Source organism: Rhipicephalus microplus, chromosome 2 (assembly GCF_043290135.1).
Source record: "Rhipicephalus microplus isolate Deutch F79 chromosome 2, USDA_Rmic, whole genome shotgun sequence".
Lineage (NCBI taxonomy): Eukaryota > Metazoa > Arthropoda > Arachnida > Ixodida > Ixodidae > Rhipicephalus > Rhipicephalus microplus.
In genome coordinates, this window is record NC_134701.1 from 7308552 (window position 1) to 7316440 (window position 7889).

Here is a 7889-nt window from a genome sequence, read left to right on the forward strand (position 1 = left end):
GGCGCAATTGGCTAGCGCGATCGGCTGTAAACCGAAAAGTTGGAGGTACGAGCCTACTCGGTGGAGGTGCGGCGCTTTTTTTTCTTTGGGCTGATAGCTTTGAAGATATGTTCTGATGGTGGTGAGAGTGGAGCAGAACTGTCTCCGTGGCGCAATCGGCTAACGCGATCGGCTGTTAACCGAAAGGTTGGAGGTACGAGCCCTCCCGGGAGTGGTGTGTTGCTTTTTTTATTTTGGGCTGATAGCTTTGAAGATATGTTCTGATGGTGGTGAGAGTGGAGCACGACTGTCTCCGTGCCGCAATTTGCTAGCGCGATCGGCTATTAACCGAAAGGTTGGAGGTACGAGCCCACCCGGTGGTGGTGCGGCGCTTTTTTTTCTTTGGGCTGATAGCTTTGAAGATATGTTCTGATGGTGGTGAGAGTAGAGCACGACTGTCTCCATGGCGCAATGGGCTATTCAATCGGCTGTTAACTGAAAGGTTTGAGGTTCGAGCCCTTCCGCGAGTGGTGTGTTGCTTTTTTTATTTGGGGCTGATAGCTTTGAAGATATGTAATGATGGTGGTGGGAGTGGAGCACGACTCTCTCCGTGGCGCAATTGGCTAGCGCGATCGGCTGTTAACCGAAAGGTTGGAGGTGAGAGCCCATTCGGTGGTGGTGCGGCGCTTTTTTTTCTTTGGGCTGATAGCTTTGAAGATATGTTCTGATGGTGGTGACAGTGGATCACGACTGTCTCCATGGCGCAATTGGCTATTCGATCGGCTGTTAACTGAAAGGTTTGAGGTTCGAGCCCTTCCGGGAGTGGTGCGGCGCTTTTTTTTCTTTGGACTGATAGCTTTAAGGAAATGTTCTGATGGTGGTGAGAGTTGAGCACGTCTGCCTCCGTGGCGCAATTGGCTAGCGCGGTCGGCTGGTAACCGAAAGGTTGGAGGTTCGAGCCCTCCTGGGAGTGGTGTGTTGCTTTTTTTATTTTTTGCTGATAGCTTTGAAAATATGTTTTGATGGTGGTGAGTGTGGAGCAGGACTGTCTCCGTGACGCAATTGACTAGCTCGATCGGCTGTTAACCGAAAGGTTGGAGGTACGAGCCCACCCGGTGGAGGTACGGCGCTTTTTTTTCTTTGGACTGATAGCTTTGAAGATATGTCCTGATGGTGGTGAGAGTGGAGCACGACTGTCTCCGTGGCGCAATTGGCTAGCGCGATCGACTGTTAACCGAGAGGTTGGAGGTTCGAGCCCACCCGGTGGTGGTGCGGCGATTTTTTTTCTTTGGGCTGATAGCTCTGAAAAAATGTTCATACAGTGGTGAGAGTGGAACACGGCTGTCTTCATGGCGCAAGTGGCTATGCGATCGGCTGTTAACAGAAAAGTTGGAGGTTCCAGCCCTCCCGGGAGTGGTTTGTTGCGTTTTTTTTTTTGGGCTGATAGCTTTGAAGATATGTTCTGATGGTGGTGAGAGTGGAGCACGACTGTCTCCGTGGCGCAATTTGCTAGCGCGATCGGCTGTTAACCGAAAGGTTGGAGGTACGAGCCCACACGGTGGTGGTCCGGCACTTTTTTTTTCTTTGGACTGATAGCTCTGAAGAAATGTTCTGACGGTGGTGAGAGTGGAGCACGACTGTCTTCGTGGCGCAATTGCCTATCCGATCGGCTCTTAACTGAAAGGTTGGAGGTTCGAGCCCTCCCGGGAGTGGTGTGTTGCTTTTTTTTCTTTGGGCTGATAGCTTTCAAAATATGTTCTGATGGTGGTGAGTGTGGAGCAGGACTGTCTCCGTGAAGCAATTGGCTAGCGCGATCGGCTGTTAACCGAAAGGTTGGAGTTACGAGCCGACCCGGTGGAGGTGCGGCGCTTTTTTTCTTTGGGCTGATAGCTTTGAAGATATGTTCTGATGGTGGTGAGAGTGGAGCACGACTGTCTCCGTAGCGCATTCGGCTAACGCGATCGGCTGTTAACCGAAAGGTTGGAGGTGCGAGCCCTCCCGGGAGTGGTGTGTTGCTTTTTTTATTTTGGGCTGATAGCTTTGAAGATATGTTCTGATGGTGGTGAGAGTGGAGCACGACTGTCCCCGTGGCGCGATTGGCTAGCGCGATCGGCTGTAAACCGAAAAGTTGGAGGTACGAGCCTACTCGGTGGAGGTGCGGCGCTTTTTTTTCTTTGGGCTGATAGCTTTGAAGATATGTTCTGATGGTGGTGAGAGTGGAGCAGAACTGTCTCCGTGGCGCAATCGGCTAACGCGATCGGCTGTTACCCGAAAGGTTGGAGGTACGAGCCCTCCCGGGAGTGGTGTGTTGCTTTTTTTATTTTGGGCTGATAGCTTTGAAGATATGTTCTGATGGTGGTGAGAGTGGAGCACGACTGTCTCCGTGGCGCAATTGGCTAGCGCGATCGGCTATTAACCCAAAGGTTGGAGGTACGAGCCCACCTGGTGGTGGTGCGGCGCTTTTTTTTCTTTGGGCTGATAGCTTTGAAGATATGTTCTGATGGTGGTGAGAGTAGAGCACGACTGTCTCCATGGCGCAATGGGCTATTCAATCGGCTGTTAACTGAAAGGTTTGAGGTTCGAGCCCTTCCGCGAGTGGTGTGTTGCTTTTTTTATTTGGGGCTGATAGCTTTGAAGATATGTAATGATGGTGGTGGGAGTGGAGCACGACTCTCTCCGTGGCGCGATTGGCTAGCGCGATCGGCTGTTAACCGAAAGGTTGGAGGTGCGAGCCCATTCGGTGGTGGTGCGGCGCTTTTTTTTCTTTGGGCTGATAGCTTTGAAGATATGTTCTGATGGTGGTGACAGTGGATCACGACTGTCTCCATGGCGCAATTGGCTATTCGATCGGCTGTTAACTGAAAGGTTTGAGGTTCGAGCCCTTCCGGGAGTGGTGCGGCGCTTTTTTTTCTTTGGACTGATAGCTTTAAGGAAATGTTCTGATGGTGGTGAGAGTTGAGCACGTCTGCCTCCGTGGCGCAATTGGCTAGCGCGGTCGGCTGTTAACCGAAAGGTTGGAGGTTCGAGCCCTCCTGGGAGTGGTGTGTTGCTTTTTTATTTTTTGCTGATAGCTTTGAAAATATGTTTTGATGGTGGTGAGTGTGGCGCAGGACTGTCTCCGTGACGCAATTGACTAGCTCGATCGGCTGTTAACCGAAAGGTTGGAGGTACGAGCCCACCCGGTGGAGGTTCGGCGCTTTTTTTTCTTTGGACTGATAGCTTTGAAGATATGTCCTGATGGTGGTGAGAGTGGAGCACGACTGTCTCCGTGGCGCAATTGGCTAGCGCGATCGACTGTTAACCGAGAGGTTGGAGGTTCGAGCCCACCCGGTGGTGGTGCGGCGATTTTTTTTCTTTGGGCTGATAGCTCTGAAAAAATGTTCAGACAGTGGTGAGAGTGGAGCACGGCTGTCTTCATGGCGCAAGTGGCTATGCGATCGGCTGTTAACAGAAAAGTTGGAGGTTCCAGCCCTCCCGGGAGTGGTTTGTTGCTTTTTTTATTTCGGCCTGAAAGCTATCAAGATATGTTCTGACGGTGGTGAGAGTGGAGCACGACTGTCTTCGTGGCGCAATTGGCTATGCGATCGGCTGTTAACTGAAAGGTTGGAGGTTGGAGCCCTCCCGGGAGTGGTGTGTTGCGTTTTTTTCTTTGGGCTGATAGCTTTGAAGATATGTTCTCGTGGTGGTGAGAGTGGAGCAGGACTGTCTCCGTGGCGCAATTGGCTAGCGCGATCGGCTGTTAACCAAAATTTGGAGGTACGAGCCCACCCGGTGGTGGTGCGGCGCTTTTTTTTCTTTGAGCTGATAGCTTTGAAGAAATGTTCTGATGGTGGTGAGAGTGGAGCACGTCTGTCTCCGTGGCTCAATTGGCTAGCGCGGTCGGCTGTTAACCGAAAGGTTGGAGGTTCGAGCCCTCCCGAGGGTTGTGTGTTGCTTTTTTTATTTTGGGCTGATAGCTTTGAAAATATGTTTTGATGGTGGTGAGTGTGGAGCAGGACTGTCTCCGTGACGCAATTGGCTAGCGCGATCGGCTGTTAACCGAAAGGTTGGAGGGACGAGCCCTCCCGGGACTGGTGCGTTGCTTTTTTTTCTTTGGGCTGATAGCTTTACAGATATGTTCTTATGGTGGTAAGAGTGGAGCACGACTGTCTCCGTGGCGCAATTGGCTAGCGCGATCGGCTGTTAACCGAAAGGTTGGAGGTACGAGCCCAGCCGGTGGTGGTGCGGCGCTTTTTTTCTTTGGACTGATAGCTCAGAAGAAATGTTCTGACGTGGGTTAAAGTGGAGCACGACTGTCTCCGTGGCGAAATTGGCTAGCGCGATCGGCTGTTAACCGAAAGGTTGGGGGTAGGAGCCCTCCCGGGAGTGGTGTGTTGCTTTTTACTCTTTGGGCTGATAGCTTTGAAGATATGTTCTGATGGTGGTGAGAGTGGAGCAGGACTGTCTCCATGGCGCAATCAGCTAACGCGATCGGCTGTTAACCGAAAGGTTGGAGGTACGAGCCCTCCCGGGAGTGGTGCGGCGCTTTTTTTTTCTTTGGGCTGATAGCTTTGAAGAAATGTTCTGATGGTGGTGAGAGTGGAGCACGTCTGTCTCCGTGGCTCAATTGGCTAGCGCGGTCGGCTGTTAACCGAAAGGTTAGAGGTTCGAGCCCTCCCGAGGGTGGTGTGTTGCTTTTTTTATTTTGGGCTGATAGCTTTGAAAATATGTTTTGATGGTGGTGAGTGTGGAGCAGGACTGTCTCCGTGACGCAATTGGCTAGCGCGATCGGCTGTTAACCGAAAGGTTGGAGGTACGAGCCCACCCGGTGGAGGTGCGGCGCTTTTTTTTCTTTGGGCTGATAGCTTTACAGATATGTTCTGATGGTAGTGAGAGTGGAGCACGACTGTCTCCGTGGCGCAATTGGCTAGCGCGATCGGGTGTTAACCGAAAGGTTGGAGGTACGAGCTCAACCGGTGGTGGTGCGGCGCTTTTTTTCTTTGTACTGATAGCTCAGAAGAAATGTTCTGACGGTGGTGAGAGTGGAGCACGACTGTCTCCGTGGCGAAATTGGCTAGCGCGATCGGCTGTTAACCGAAAGGTTGGGGGTAGGAGCCCTCCCGGGAGTGGTGTGTTGCTTTTTAATCTTTGGGCTGATAGCTTTGAAGATATGTTCTGATGGTGGTGAGAGCGGAGAAGAACTGTCTCCGTGGCGCAATCGGCTAACGCGATCGGCTGTTAACCGAAAGGTTGGAGGTACGAGCCCTCCCGGGAGTGGTGTGTTGCTTTTTTTCTTTGGGCTGATAGCTTTGAAGATATGTTCTGATGGTGGTGAGAGTGGAGCACGACTGTCTCCATGGCGCAATTTGCTAGCGCGATCGGCTGTTAACCGAAAGGTTGGAGGTACGAGCCCACACGGTGGTGGTCCGGCACTTTTTTTTTCTTTGGACTGATAGCTCTGAAGAAATGTTCTGACGGTGGTGAGAGTGGAGCACGACTGTCTCCGTGGCGCAATTGGCTATGCGAAAGGCTGTTAACCGGAAGGTTGGAGGTTCGAGCCCTCCCGGGAGTGGTGTGTTGCTTTTTTTCTTTGGGCTGATAGCTTTGAAGATATGTAATGATGGTGGTGGGAGTGGAGCACGACTCTCTCCGTGGCGCAATTGGCTAGCGCGATCGGCTGTTAACCGAAAGGTTGGAGGTGCGAGCCCAATCGGTGGTGGTGCGGCGCTTTTTTTTCTTTGGGCTGATAGCTTTGAAGATATGTTCTGATGGTGGTGAGAGTGGATCACGACTGTCTCCATGGCGCAATTGGCTATTCGATCGGCTGTTAACTGAAAGGTTTGAGGTTCGAGCCCTTCCGGGAGTGGTGCGGCGCTTTTTTTTCTTTGGACTGATAGCTTTAAGGAAATGTTCCGATGGTGGTGAGAGTTGAGCACGTCTGTCTCCGTGGCGCAATTGGCTAGCGCGGTCGGCTGTTAACCGAAAGGTTGGAGGTTCGAGCCCTCCTGGGAGTGGTGTGTTGCTTTTTTTATTTTTTGCTGATAGCTATGAAAATATGTTTTGATGGTGGTGAGTGTGGAGCAGGACTGTCTCCGTGACGCAATTGACTAGCTCGATCGGCTGTTAACCGAAAGGTTGGAGGTACGAGCCCACCCGGTGGAGGTGCGGCGCTTTTTTTTCTTTGGACTGATAGCTTTGAAGATATGTCCTGATGGTGGTGAGAGTGGAGCACGACTGTCTCCGTGGCGCAATTGGCTAGCGCGATCGACTGTTAACCGAGAGGTTGGAGGTTCGAGCCCACCCGGTGGTGGTGCGGCGATTTTTTTTCTTTGGGCTGATAGCTCTGAAAAAATGTTCAGACAGTGGTGAGAGTGGAGCACGGCTGTCTTCATGGCGCAAGTGGCTATGCGATCGGCTGTTAACAGAAAAGTTGGAGGTTCCAGCCCTCCCGGGAGTGGTTTGTTGCGTTTTTTTTGGGCTGATAGCTTTGAAGATATGTTCTGATGGTGGTGAGAGTGGAGCACGACTGTCTCCGTGGCGCAATTTGCTAGCGCGATCGGCTGTTAACCGAAAGGTTGGAGGTACGAGCCCACACGGTGGTGGTCCGGCACTTTTTTTTTCTTTGGACTGATAGCTCTGAAGAAATGTTCTGACGGTGATGAGAGTGGAGCACGACTGTCTTCGTGGCGCAATTGCCTATCCGATCGGCTCTTAACTGAAAGGTTGGAGGTTCGAGCCCTCCCGGGAGTGGTGTGTTGCTTTTTTTTCTTTGGGCTGATAGCTTTCAAAATATGTTCTGATGGTGGTGAGTGTGGAGCAGGACTGTCTCCGTGAAGCAATTGGCTAGCGCGATCGGCTGTTAACCGAAAGGTTGGAGTTACGAGCCGACCCGGTGGAGGTGCGGCGCTTTTTTTCTTTGGGCTGATAGCTTTGAAGATATGTTCTGATGGTGGTGAGAGTGGAGCACGACTGTCTCCGTAGCGCATTCGGCTAACGCGATCGGCTGTTAACCGAAAGGTTGGAGGTGCGAGCCCTCCCGGGAGTGGTGTGTTGCTTTTTTTATTTTGGGCTGATAGCTTTGAAGATATGTTCTGATGGTGGTGAGAGTGGAGCACGACTGTCCCCGTGGCGCGATTGGCTAGCGCGATCGGCTGTAAACCGAAAAGTTGGAGGTACGAGCCTACTCGGTGGAGGTGCGGCGCTTTTTTTTCTTTGGGCTGATAGCTTTGAAGATATGTTCTGATGGTGGTGAGAGTGGAGCAGAACTGTCTCCGTGGCGCAATCGGCTAACGCGATCGGCTGTTACCCGAAAGGTTGGAGGTACGAGCCCTCCCGGGAGTGGTGTGTTGCTTTTTTTATTTTGGGCTGATAGCTTTGAAGATATGTTCTGATGGTGGTGAGAGTGGAGCACGACTGTCTCCGTGGCGCAATTGGCTAGCGCGATCGGCTATTAACCGAAAGGTTGGAGGTACGAGCCCACCTGGTGGTGGTGCGGCGCTTTTTTTTCTTTGGGCTGATAGCTTTGAAGATATGTTCTGATGGTGGTGAGAGTAGAGCACGACTGTCTCCATGGCGCAATGGGCTATTCAATCGGCTGTTAACTGAAAGGTTTGAGGTTCGAGCCCTTCCGCGAGTGGTGTGTTGCTTTTTTTATTTGGGGCTGATAGCTTTGAAGATATGTAATGATGGTGGTGGGAGTGGAGCACGACTCTCTCCGTGGCGCGATTGGCTAGCGCGATCGGCTGTTAACCGAAAGGTTGGAGGTGCGAGCCCATTCGGTGGTGGTGCGGCGCTTTTTTTTCTTTGGGCTGATAGCTTTGAAGATATGTTCTGATGGTGGTGACAGTGGATCACGACTGTCTCCATGGCGCAATTGGCTATTCGATCGGCTGTTAACTGAAAGGTTTGAGGTTCGAGCCCTTCCGGGAGTG

At 51.9% G+C, this 7889-nt stretch overlaps 1 non-coding gene across 1 annotated transcript; it reads left to right on the forward strand.

Moving 5' to 3' along the window:
• The first annotated feature begins 878 nt into the window (after positions 1-878).
• Positions 879-952, forward strand: TRNAT-GGU (transfer RNA threonine (anticodon GGU)). The gene has a single exon. It is a non-coding gene; the product is annotated as a tRNA-Thr (tRNA).
• Positions 953-7889: the final 6937 nt, after the last annotated feature.